The sequence below is a fragment of the Staurois parvus genome, unplaced genomic scaffold (genome assembly GCF_062004578.1).
Source record: "Staurois parvus isolate SC_StPar_1 unplaced genomic scaffold, SC_StPar_1.0 ptg000272l, whole genome shotgun sequence".
Lineage (NCBI taxonomy): Eukaryota > Metazoa > Chordata > Amphibia > Anura > Ranidae > Staurois > Staurois parvus.
Genome location: NW_028318068.1, coordinates 1,572,115 through 1,585,625, shown reverse-complemented (window position 1 = coordinate 1,585,625; position 13,511 = coordinate 1,572,115).

Here is a 13,511-nt window from a genome sequence, read left to right as displayed (position 1 = left end):
GGGTTGGCTATATAATTTCCTAATCCATTCTCTCATTCTAGGTCCCATGCCTATTACTTTTAAGGTGTCTAACATATATCCCCAATTTACTCTATCTAATGCTTTTTCAGCGTCAATTGCAAGTGCCAACGCCGGAGTTCATTCTTTCTTACTTTTTTGTATAAGGAACAAAGATCTTAAACCGTTGTCTCTACCCTCTCTTCCTGGGACAAACCCCACTTGATCTATATGAATCAAACTCGGCATTAAGTCCTTCAATCTACTTGACAGTACTTTTGCATATAGTTTAGTATCTATATTTAATAAGGGAATTGGTCTATAGCTTGAGCAGTGAGTATTACAGTTGCAAGAAAAAGTATGTGAACCCCTTGGGATTACGTGGAGTTTTGCATGAATTGGGCATAAAATGTGCTCTGAACGTCATCTAAGTCACAACAATAGAAGAACACAGTCTGCTGAACATAATACTACACAAACATTAGATGTTGCCATGGTTTAATTGCAAGCATTCACAGTGCAGGGAGGAAAAAGTATGTGAACCTTTGGACTTAATAACTGGTTGACCCTCCTTTGGCAGCAATAACCTCAACCAAACATTTCCTGTAGTTGCAGATCAGACCTGCACAGCGATCTGGAGTCATTTTGGACCACTCCTCTTCACAAAACTGTTTCAGTGTAGCAATATTCTAGGGATGTCTGGTGTGAATCGCTCTCTTAAGGTCATGCCACAGCATTTCAATTGGGTTGAGGTCAGGACAATGACTGGGCCACTTCAGAAGGCGTCTTCTGTGCTGCTGCAGCCATTGTTTTGTTGAATTACTTGTATGCTTTGGGTCATTGACCTGTTGCATCACCCATCCTCTGCGGAGCTTCAGTTGGCGGACAGATGGTCGTACGTTTTCCTGCAAAATGTCTTGATAAACTCTGGAATTCATTTTCCCATCAATGACAACAATCCGCCCAGGCCCTGAGGCAGCAAAGCAGCCCCAAACCATAATGCTCCCTCCACCATGTTTTACAGTGGGGATGAGGTTTTGATGTTGGTGTGCTGTGCCTTTTTTTCTCCACACATAGTGTTGTGTGTTCTTCCCAAACAACTTAATCTTGGTTTCATCTGTCCACAGTATATTTTGCCAGTAGTGCTGTGGAACATCCAGGTGCTCTTTTGCAAACTTCAAACGTGCTGCAATATTCTTTTTGGACAGCAATGGCTTCCTCTGTGGTGTCCTCCCATGTACTCCATTCTTGTTTAATGTCTTCCTTATTGTAGATGTGTCAACAAAAATGTTAGCATGTGCCAAAAATTTCTGTAGGTCTTTAGCTGACACTCTGGGATTCTTCTTTACCTCATGCAGCATTCTGCGCTGTGCTCTTGCAGTCATTTTTACAGGACGACCACGCCTAGGGAGAGTAGCAGCAGTGCTAAACTTTCTCCATTTGTAGACAGTCTGTCTTACCATGGACACATGAACATCAAGGCTTTTGGAGATACTTTTGTAACCCTTTCCAGCTTCATGCAAGTCAACAATTCTTGATCGTAGGTCTTCTGAGAGCTCTTTTCTGCGAGGCATGGTTCACATCAGACAGTGCTTCTTGAAACCAGTAAACCCAAAACAGGTGTGTGTTTTTTAAGGGCAGGACAGCTGTCAGCAACACATCCGATATCATCACACTGATTGGAGTCAAGGTTGGCTCACTCCTGGCTCCAATTATCTCTGGGAGAAGTCATTAAGCTAGGGCCTCACATACTTTTTCCTCCCTGCACTGTGAATGTTTACATGTTATGTGCAATTAAACCATGGCAACATCTAATGTTTGTGTAGTATTATGTTCAACAGACTGTGTTCTTCTATTGTTGTGACTTAGATGACGTTCAAAGCACATTTTATGCCCAATTCATGCAAAACTCCACGTAATCCCAAGGGGTTCACATACTTTTTCTTGCAACTGTATCTTTTACCTTCCTTTTGTATGAGAACCACATGAGCTTGCAGCAATTCCTTCCTCATCTCCGTCTCTCCTCCCAGAGCATTCATATATATTCTCAGCTTAGATAATAGAATCTCTTCATATTTTTTATAATACCTCACTGTATACCCATCGGGTCCTGGACTTTTCCCGGCTACTGTACTTTTTAATGCAAGATGTATTTCTTCCTGTGTTATAGCAGTTTCTAGGGATTCTAATTGTTCTTCATTTAATATTGGTAATCCTGCCTTTTTTAAATATGCCAGTCTTCTCTCTTTATCTCTGACTTCATCTTCTCCTATGGTACCATGAGTCTTAATATTATATAACTTATTGTAATATTCTTTAAACACTTTTAATATATCTTTGGTTGAATGAACCAATTTTCCTTTATTATCTCTTATTTTCTCAATATAATTCCTCTGAGCCCTCATTAAATACTTTCCTGGTCTATCCCTCCATCTATATCTCTCACTTATCATTTTATTAAACACTCTCCTCTTCTTCCAAGATGTTATTTAATTCTTTTATTTATTATCTTCTGCATGACCTCTTTTGTTACTCTATTTTTATGTGTCTGCTCTAATTCACAGAGTTCCCTTAAGAGTGTATTTACTTTTTCTCTTCTTTTCCTCTTCTTTTTTGCTCCTATCGCTATTAAAATACCTTTTACTATAGACCTTATGTGCCTCCCACACCGTAGCTACCGACACTTCCTCAGAGTCATTTTCTTCAAAGAATTGCTTTATTTCCTTCTTAACTTTCCACTCAGTCTCTTGCTCCTGTAGAAGTGACTCATTCAACCTCCAAAATTTTCCTCCTCTCTGTTCTTTCCCCCATAGCAATTGCATTGTAAAAGGGGCATGGTCAGAAATTGACATAACGTCTATATTTACTTTGACCAGAGACTCAATAAGCCTATGGTCTAACAGTATGTAATCCAATCTTGAATAGATCTCATGTACATGAGAGTAAAAAGTGTAGTCTCTTTCCTTCATATGTTTAATTGTCCAAATATCTACGCGTTGACATTGAAATAACATTTTTTTCAAGTTTTTCAGAGATCTACTACTATCTCTCATCACAGGAGAGGCCACATCCATTTGGGGATCCATATACAAATTAAAATTTCCAGCCACAATCAAATCCCCTTTTTTGAAATCCATTAATTTCCTCAGAATATTTTTTAAGGATAACTCAGGATTCTTATTCGGGCAATAAATGTTTGCTAATGTACATTCTATTTCCTGTAGTTTTCCTTTCAAGTAAAGAAATCTCCCTTCTGGATCAACCAATCTCTCTTCCAGTTTAAATCTTATATTTTTTGCAAATCCTATTGCCACTCCCTTTGCACGTTTAATTGGGGAATCTGCATAATACCACTCTGGATAATATCTGGATTGTAGCTTCACATTTGTGTCTTGTACATGGTGTGCCCCCTGTAGGAATACCACTGAAGAGAGTCTTTGCTGAAGTTCTTTACATATCTTAAATCTCTTCCCTGGGCTCAAAGTGACTCCCTGGGCTCATAAGTCACAAAGTAAATCTCTTCCATTCTTCTCTTTTTCTCACCTCCTCTCATCCTTCTCCTAGCCCCTTACTCTCCCTCTCTTCCCTATACTTTCTTCGTCCTCCATGATTTCTCCAGAATAATATGACTCCTATTTTCCTGCATAATCTCGGGTTGCCAACCCCCCCCCCCCACCCCTCCTCCCTCCCACACCCCTCCTCCCTCTCCTCCCCCCCCCATCTCCCTTTAGGCTTACATTTTGCCTATGAATCATTCGTGGTCCTAACTCCACCTTTGATTCTGCTTTTAGGTGAAACTCTGACCATGAACTTTTCCCCAATAAGCGTGTCTCCTCCTCCCTGTCCTGCCATACTCTAGTAAACTTCAAATATAAGAGAGAGGCAGAAATAGAGGGAAAGAGAAAAAAAAAAACAGAGAGAACCACTCTCTCCCATTTTATTCCTCTTTACTATTCCTACTCTCTAATTCTCCTTAGAGCTTAGAGCTACCTGCCACCCCTCATTTTCCTTAGCCCACATTTCTCCTTCTTCCTCCCAACCAGGGATATTTATTTTCTGTATATCAAGTCTCTCACAGAAGTCTCTCAGATCTTCGGGGAATCTCAGTCTTGCTGAATGTCCATTTTTCCATCCGATCAAACATGCTGGAAACCCCCAGCTATATCGAACATTCTGTTTTTTCATCTGTTCTAATAATGGTTTCAAAGTTCTCCTTCTTATTAATGTCTCCTCTTATTAGTGTTTCCAGCAGGGGGTCTCGCCATTTTCCAGAGACCTATTTTCCTGGAGTTGGATGGATGGAGTTATCTCTCTCCTCTAGGGGGTCTCTTCACTCCTTTCTGACTTATCTCTCCATGTGCATAAGTGTCATGTAATTAAAGAATATAACATAGTGCCTTATCTGCTTTAAAAAGTATTTATTAAGCAAAATATAGTGCACTCACATGATATGAATAATAAAATCGCTTTTATATGCAATATTAAAATCGCTTTTATATGCAAGAGACCCCCTAGAGGAGAGAGGGATAACTCCATCCATCCAACTCCAGGAAAATAGGTCTCTGGAAAACGGCGAGACCCCTGCTGAAAAAAGGGAAATACTCCACTCATCCATCCATCCATCTGGGACAGGGATATACATATACATTCATCTCCAAGTCCACTTAAAAGAACACAAGCTGTTTTTGACCTCAATTAACGGTTTGGTCCTATAAATCAGGTGAGCGCACACTGGTGAAGGAGCACACAAGCTAAAATTTTTGTGGACATTTTTCATATTTTTCACTAGTGGAAGACACAACACAAGCCACGGATTGTTCTTGAAATAAGCACGCAGTTTCAGTAGGATTGCAAACTAAAGCTGGACTCACATACAGTTGTGTTCAAAATAATAGCAGTGTGTTGAAAAAAGTGAATAAAGCTGAAAATCCTTCTAATAGCTTTTATTTCCATACACACAAATGCATTGGGAACACGACACATTCTATTCCAAATCAAAACATGAAGAAAAATATATCAAATTTGTGTTGTTCCTCTAAAAAAATAGAGGAAAAGTGAATATTAGACTGTTCAAAAAAATCGCAGTGTTTGTATTCTTCTTTACAAACTCAAACATTCACTATATAAACTGAAAAATGTTTGAAGATTTTGTTTTCCTTTGAATCACTTCATGAATATTTGGTTGTAGTCGCACTGTTTCTGAGAACTGCTGTACATCTGTGTTGCATGGAGTCACCCAACTTCTGGCCCCTGTGAACAGGTATTCCAGCCCAGGATGATTGGACTACATTCTACAGTTCTTCTCTATTTCTTGGTTTTGCTTTAGAAACTGCATTTTTGATGTCACCCCACAAGTTTTCTATTCGATTAAGATCCGGGGATTGGGCTGGCCACTCCATAACATCAATCTTGTTGGTCTGGAACGTTTACTGGTGTGTTTGGGGTCGTTGTCTTGTTGGAACACCCATTTCAAGGGCATTTCCTCTTCAGCATAAGGCAGCATGACCTCTTCAAGTATTCTGATGTATTCAAACTGATCCATGATCCCTGGTATGCGATAAATAGGCCCAACACCGTAGTATGAGAAACATCCCCATATCATGATGCTTGCACCACCATGCTTCACTGTCTTCACAGTGTACTGTGGCTTGAATTCAGTGTTTGGGGGTCGTCTGACAAACTGTCTCCGGCCACTAGACCCAAAAAGAACAATCTTACTTTCATCAGTCCACAAAATGTTGCGCCATTTCTCTTAAGGCCAGTCAATGTGCTCTTTGGCAAATTGTAACCTCTTCAGCACATGTCTTTTTTCCAACAGTGGGACTTTGCGGGGGCTTCTTGCAGGTAGCTTGGCTTCACATAGGCGTCTTCTAATTGTAACAGTACTCACAGGGAACTTTACACCTTCTTTCATCTTCCTGGAGCTGATTGATGGCTGAGTCCGCGCCATTTTGGCTATTCTTCTATCCATTCGAATGGTAGTTTTTCGCTTTCTTCCACATCTTTCAGGTTTTGGTTCCCATTTTAAAGCATTTGCGATCATTTTAGCTGAGCAGCCTATCATTTTCTGCACTTCTTTATATGTTTTCCCCTCTCCAATCAACTTTTTAATCAAGGTACGCTGTTCTTCTGAACAATGTCTGGAACGACCCATTTTCCTCAGAATTTCAGAGAGAAATGCACTGTAACCAGCATGTACAACATTTGCTGCCTTCCTTCCTTAACTAAGGGCAATAATTGCCACCTGTTTTTCAAAGAATGAATGACCTCACTAATAGAACTCCACACTGCTATTATTTTGAACATGCCCCTTTCAATGAGTGATTCAATGACACAGAATCAGCAGCATGCATGTCATGATTGTTGGGTCTGTTGGATTTCTATTACTCTACTACACCTGCTAGTAAATTATTTGCCATGTAGAAATATAATTTTTACCAAAAACAGTGACTGATCCGGTTAGTGATGTCTGACTGCTATTATTTTGAACACAACTGTATGTCATTTAAAATTATTTTGATTTATATTTTTTTATGTATATATTCCTTTGAGTATATTTCACATTTCAGTTCATTAGTGGAGCGTGACACGTTTGTATCTACCTTTGCAGGTATGCTGAGGCAGCACTTCAACCTTAGTTAGGATTAGGGACTTCGGAAAAAGACTGTTCTTATCTGTGGGACTCTAATATTTTGCCATTTCATTAGTAAAGTGTTGAAACTTTGCCTTCCGGCTGGTCTGAAGTGAATTAAAAGGAGTGTAATGCAAGTAACCGGCACATTGCTACAGTTCTGGGTCACTATCATGTTGGGGGTATGAAGAGTTGGCACTGAAAAGAGTCATCATGGTGCAGTGCTACATGGAGTTTCCATGAGCAATAGAAATCTTGAATAGAATATTTAATTATTGCAACCTGTCAGTAGCGTGTTCTTGCTATAGGTGGACTAACCTCTAGCAGGGAGGGAGATGTTGTCGGCACTTCTTCCACCGTGGTCCGACTGGTATAACAATGGGAGTGGACTCCCCAACTTATACAGGGGTACGGAGGCTCAAGAGTCAAGTAAAGTGCACGTTTGGAGCCCGCTCTAGGTGCATGGCGGGGCTCATTCCACTACTGGGAACAGAAGTGGAAAGCACTGGACAGGTTGTTGAGGATAAGGCTTAGCATGTCCTTCCTAATTGCAAGTCTACAGTGGGAAGATGTGCATTTACATGGGGACCTGAGAGTTAACTGGAGAACAGTTATGGTACAGATGTACATGGTGCATGTTCATCTCTAAAGGTAAAGGCCCACCTTAAGGTCCAGTATTCCCCCACAGAGGCCTCAGCCTTGTCCCAGGGCATTGGTGAAAATGGCATGAGAGTAAAGGTACCCCATACAGTGAAGGAAATAAGTATTTGATCCCCTGCTGATTTTGAATGTTTGCCCATTCACAAAGAAATGATCAGTCTAAAAATCGAATGTTCGGTGTATTGTAACACTGAGAGACAGAATAGCAACAAAAAAATTCTAAAGAAATGCATGTCTAACAAATAATGCACTGATTTGCATGTTCATGAGGGAAATAAGTATTTAATCCCCTTCACAAAACATGACTTGGTACTTGGTGGCAAATCCCTTGTTGGCAGTCACAGAGGTCAGAAGTTTCCTGTAGTTGGCCACCAGGTTTGCACACATCTCAGGAGGGATTTTGGCCCACTCCTCTTGGCAGATCCTCTCCAAGTCAATAAGGTTTGGTGGCTGACATTTGGCAACTCGAACTTTCAGCTCCCTTCACAGATTTTCAATCAGATTAAGGTCTGGAGACTGGCTAGACCACTCCAGGACCTTAATGTGCTTCTTTTTGAGCCACTCCTTTGTTACTTTGGCCGTGTGTTTTGGGTCATTGTCATGCTGGAACACCCATCCACGACCCATTTTCAATACCCTGGCTGAGGGAAGAAGGTTCTCACTCAAGATTTGACGGTACATTGCCCCGTCCATTGTCCCTTTGATGCAGTGCTGTTGTCCTGTCCCCTTAGCAGGAAAACACCCCCAAAGCAGAATGTTTCCACCACCATGTTTGACAGTTGGGATGGTGTTCTTTTTTATCCCTTTTTGGAAAGTAGACAGTGTGTGAAGTATTTATTAAGAGACATGGCATGTTTTTGGAAGATGTAATTTTTTTTGTAACTTTTTTTTTGTAAAATTAAATAAAATGTAGGTTTTTTTCCCATTTTTTTTTTTTGCATACTGTCACCAGTGCAGTACGGCATCATAATATGACTGGCGTGGCATGGCAATGAGGGATACTGACTGGTGACAGTATGTTAACAATATGTAAAAAAAAAAAAAAAAAAAAAATTTTTTTTGCTCTAGATTTTCTTTAAGATTTTTTAAAATTTTTTTTACTATTCTTTTTTACATACTTTCATCAGAGTAGTTTTCATATTGCTATTTGCTGTTAAAATGGTGATCGTTGTAACCGCAATGCCTTGAACTATTATGAATGAGTTTCATGACAGTGTAATTAATAGTGATCTGTGATTGGCTACAGCTACAGTGGTACAGGGTGCTGTGATTGGCCCAGCTACCATGTAATAGCTGTGGGCCAATCACAGATCACTGGTAAAGGAAGCAGAGGCATTATGAATGAGCCCGCCATATCACAGCTCCCCCCTCTCACTTCACATCACTCCATATCACAGCTCCCCCCTTTAACAGCCCCCCATATCACAGGTTCCCCATCTCACAGCCCCCCATATCACCATTCCCCCTCTCACAGCCCCCCCGCATGTTCCAGATTCCCCCTCTTACAGCCCCCCCGCATGTTCCAGATTCCCCCTCTGACATCACAACTCCCTCCCTCCCCATAATCTTCCCCCTACCTTAACTCAGCATTGAGGAGGGGCAGGAGAAATGGCAGGGTGGACTCCTGTTCTGCATGTACTCGCTTGTTGCCGCCATCTTCACCATTGCTGTTGAAGTCACAGCAGGGAAGAGGGCAGGAGGGATGGAAGGAAGGACTCCTCTTCTGAATGTAGTGACTTATCGCCGCTCAGAACTCAGAGCAGGGAGGAGGGCAGGAGGCACAAAGGTCTCCATTGAGGGCATGAGCTGCCCAACTCTTCTTGTTAAAAAGCGAGTGACCAGCTTGTTCATATGAAAGGTTGGCTCCCCTCCTTCGCTCCCCCTGTAGACCTGCAGTGCCTCCCGCCCTCTTTGGGGTTCAGCGGCTGTGGCAGCAAGCTGGTATATTCAGAAGAGAAGTCCTTCCTTCCATTCCTCCCACCCTCTTCCCTGTTGTGACTTCAACAGCAGCAGCGACTACGGCGGTAGCAAGCGAGTATATACAGAATAGGAGACCACCCTGCCATTCCTCCCGACCTCTAACAGCTGCAGCGGCGAGAGGAGGAGAAGAGTCCATTCAGGGTGCTAAGTGGTGGGGCCGCAGTTTGGACAGGACTGGCACCCGGTCCTTATTCGGACCATGGTCCGCCATTTAGTGATGCCTGCCCTAGACTGTTGATTGAGCCATTGAAGTGATTGTGACTGTGTGCCTGGCTGTGGGGCAACTACTGGGAAAAGAACCCTGGGCATTTATTCAGCAGCCCCTGCAGGAATGAGTGCTACAACTATATAAAATCTGCATATATACAGTAGATATGTAGCTGTCAGGCTTCACCCAACGGGATCTCTAGTGGTCCACGGCACGGGGTTTCCCAGGGCGCGGAGTCTAAGTCCCAGTCTGCCTTTTCACCAGGGCCCCTGATGGTGGGGATGGACTTGGTGCAAGACTGAAACCAGGTCGCGTTCCTGGGCACCCCCGGCGGCGGCAGAGGGGTCCCGCTGGGGGTATGTGCCCGGGTTGAGCCTGCTGTGAAGGGGATGACAGATCCTGATCCGAGCGGGATGGATGGGATGACAGATCCCGATCCGAGCGGGATGGATGGGCAACTGTCAGGAGTGGCCGAGGTCAGACTAGCCGGGTCGGAATTGTGCGGGCAGCGTGGTACAGGGGGAGTAAGCGGAGAATAGTCGGGGTCACAAGCCAGGTTCAACAGGTAGCGGGCAACGAGGTACCGAGGGTCAGGCAGAAGGATGGTCAGGGACGAGCCGGGGTCAGAGCAGGAGAAGGTAAGCATAAGTCAGAACAGGAAGAGTTTGGCAACTAGGAAGCGTACTTACAGGACTGGAACAAGACCTTGCGGCAACCTGGAGATGCACAGGGCAGCTTTAAATAGAGCGCCCTGTTCTCCCATTGGTGCGGCCGCGATCGCTACTGCGAGGATTCGGCGCTCGCCGGCTGGGACGGATCGGCAGTCTGCGCATGCGCGCACCGCCGAGGACCCGGGATCCCTGACATTGCCCCCCCCCTACGGGCAGCCTCCGGATGCCCAACCGACCCCTACGCAACGGCTGGTTCCGAAAAAATTCCCGCACAAGCCTTGGGGCGTGCACATTTTGGGCCGGCTCCCATGAATTTTCCTCCGCCCCATATCCTTTCCATTTGACCAGAAACTGAGTTTGGCCTCCCCTCTTCCTACACTCTAAGATAGCTTCAACTTCAAATTCCTCCTCCCCATCCACGTTTACCGCCTTCGGTGGTTTAGACCCTCGATCCGGGAAGGGATCTGGAGTTGCTGGTTTCAACAGGGACACATGGAAGACCGGATGAACCTTCATAGACTCGGGCAGTGCCAGTTCATATGCCACTTCGTTGATCCTACGTTTGACCCGAAAAGGCCCCAAAAATTTGGGAGCCAATTTCTTTGAAGGGCAGGACATTTTTAAATTCGCGGTGGACAGCCAAACCTGGTCCTCCGGCCGCAAACTCAATTCCCCCCTTCTTTTCCTATCAAATGCCCTCTTATTGTCATTCTGGGCCCTTGCCATTGCTTCCTGCAATACCTTGCTATTGGCCGACAGAAAGGTCAGCATATCCTGCGTGGCTGGGACTGCGACCTCCGGGATTAGATCAGGCAGGAAAACAGGGTGGAACCCGTAGTTCGCGAAAAACGGGGACTGTTTAGTCGCAGAGTGGCTTGCATTGTTATATGCGAACTCCGCAAGCGGCAGGAGAGTAACCCAGTCATCTTGGAGGAAGGTGGTATAGCACCTGAGGTACTGCTCTAGGGTCTGGTTTGTACGCTCCGTCTGGCCATTGGTCTGTGGGTGATAGGCTGAAGAGAACGATAACTTAATACCCAGGGTTTCGCATAGAGCTCTCCAGAACCTGGACGTAAACTGAACCCCTCTGTCAGATACAATATCCCTGGGAATTCCGTGGAGTCTTACCACTTCCTTAATAAATACCCGTGCTGTCTCAAGGGCCGTAGGTGTGTCCTTTAGAGGTACAAAATGGGCCATTTTGGACAGGCGGTCGACAATCACGAAGATTGCAGTGTGGTCCTGAGAGGGTGGAAGTTCCACGATAAAATCAATGGAAATCATGGTCCATGGCCTGTCGGGTATGGGTAATGGGCGCAAGAGACCCCAAGCTTTGTTCCTGGTGGGTTTGTTTCTCTGACAAACGGGACAAGTCTTTATGTAGGTTTCGCACTCTCTGGCCATATTAGGCCACCAGAAAGTACGCTGCAGCAGTTCCAAGGTCTTACGTACCCCAAAGTGCCCGGCCAGCGGGTGATCGTGGCAGTATCCTAATACCAAGGTACGGGCCTCCTCAGGGACCACAATCAGATCCTCCTTCCAGAAAAGTCCTTCCCTATTTAATAAGGGGACACCGGGTGGGCCTTGCATCCCTACGGACGCGGTCTGCAGTTGCGAATGGAGCTCCGATTGGAGGGCTAGGAAATTCCTTGGGGTCAGGATAGTGTCTGGCCTGGGATTCTCCTCGGGATCCCCAAACATGCGGGAGAGTGCGTCTGGTTTTGTGTTCTTAGACCCTGGCCTATAGGTTATGTGGAAAAAGAACCGTGAAAAGAACAGCGCCCACCTGGCTTGACGTGGCCTCAAACGTTTAGCTGTCCTCAGATATTCTAAGTTTTTATGATCCGTAAAAATCAATATTGGGTGTACCGCTCCCTCTAACAAGTATCTCCATTCCTCTAGTGCCACCTTGATTGCCAAGAGCTCCCGATCCCCGATATCATAATTCCTTTCCGCAGGAGTTAGTTTCCTGGAGAAGAAAGCCACCGGGTGCATGAGCTCTTTGATGCCCTTCCTCTGGGACAGGATCGCCCCGACCGCATTCTCGGATGCGTCCACCTCCAAGACATATGGCAAGGACGAATCAGGGTGGCTCAAAATAGGAGCTGCCGTAAACAACTCCTTTAAGGCTTCGAAAGCCCTCTGTGCCTCAGGTGTCCATTGGAAGCGAACCCCCTGCCTGGTCAGCTGGGTGATCGGGGACACTAGGCCTGAAAAGTTCTTAATGAACTTTCTGTAAAAGTTAGCAAAGCCGATGAAACGTTGGACCGCTTTCTTGTCGGTGGGCGCTGGCCAATCTAAAATGGCCGAAACCTTTTGGGGATCCATGGCTATTCCCGTGGGAGAGATGGTTAGACCCAGAAACGAAATACTACTTTGTTCAAAGCAGCATTTGTCTGCCTTGGCATATAAGCTGTGTTGGCGGAGCCGTTCCAACACGCGCCTCACGTGACCTCTATGGTCCTCCAAGGTTGGGGAAAAAACAAGGATATCGTCTAGGTATACGATGACGAAGATATCTAGGTAGTCCCTGAACACATCGTTTATGAAATGCTGGAAGGTGGCAGGGGCGTTGCATAGGCCGAAGGGCATAACCAAATATTCATAGTGCCCGAATCTGGTACGGAATGCTGTCTTCCACTCGTCCCCCTCTCTGATACGGACTAAATTATAGGCACCTCTCAAGTCTAGTTTAGTGAAGACAGATGCAGACTTCAGCCTCTGAAAAAGTTCGGGGACCAGTGGTAGCGGGTAACGGTTTTTTACTGTGACCTTATTCAAGTCCCGGTAATCTACGCAGGGCCGGAGGGACTTGTCCTTTTTCTCCACAAAGAAAATGCCCGCCCCGGCTGGCGACGTGGAGGGTCTAATAAACCCCTTATGGAGGTTTTCATCTATATATTCCTTTAGCACCCCTAACTCCCGTTCGGACAAGGGGAATATCCGCCCAAATGGGATTTCCGACCCTGGGAGGAGATCAATTGGGCAGTCATAAGCTCGGTGCGGGGGGAGAGAGTCCGCCCCCCGCTTGCTAAACACATCCAGAAAATTATGGTAGACTGAAGGAATGACTCGCGCCAGCTCCGCATCTGTCTCTAGACACAACACGGTCGGCGGTATCGGGGAGATCTTAGGGAGGCAGTGCTGCTGGCAGTATGTGGAGAGGAACTGGATAGAACCCGCTTTCCAGTCCACCTGGGGATTATGGGCACGTAACCACGGGAGCCCCAAAATAATGGGAAATAATGGAGATGCTATGGCGTCCAACCGAAGGAGTTCCTCGTGATGGGTCGATACGGTAGTACGGATAGGTGGGGTCTCGTGGTCCACCACCCCTGACTTAATGCGTGACCCATCTGCTAGA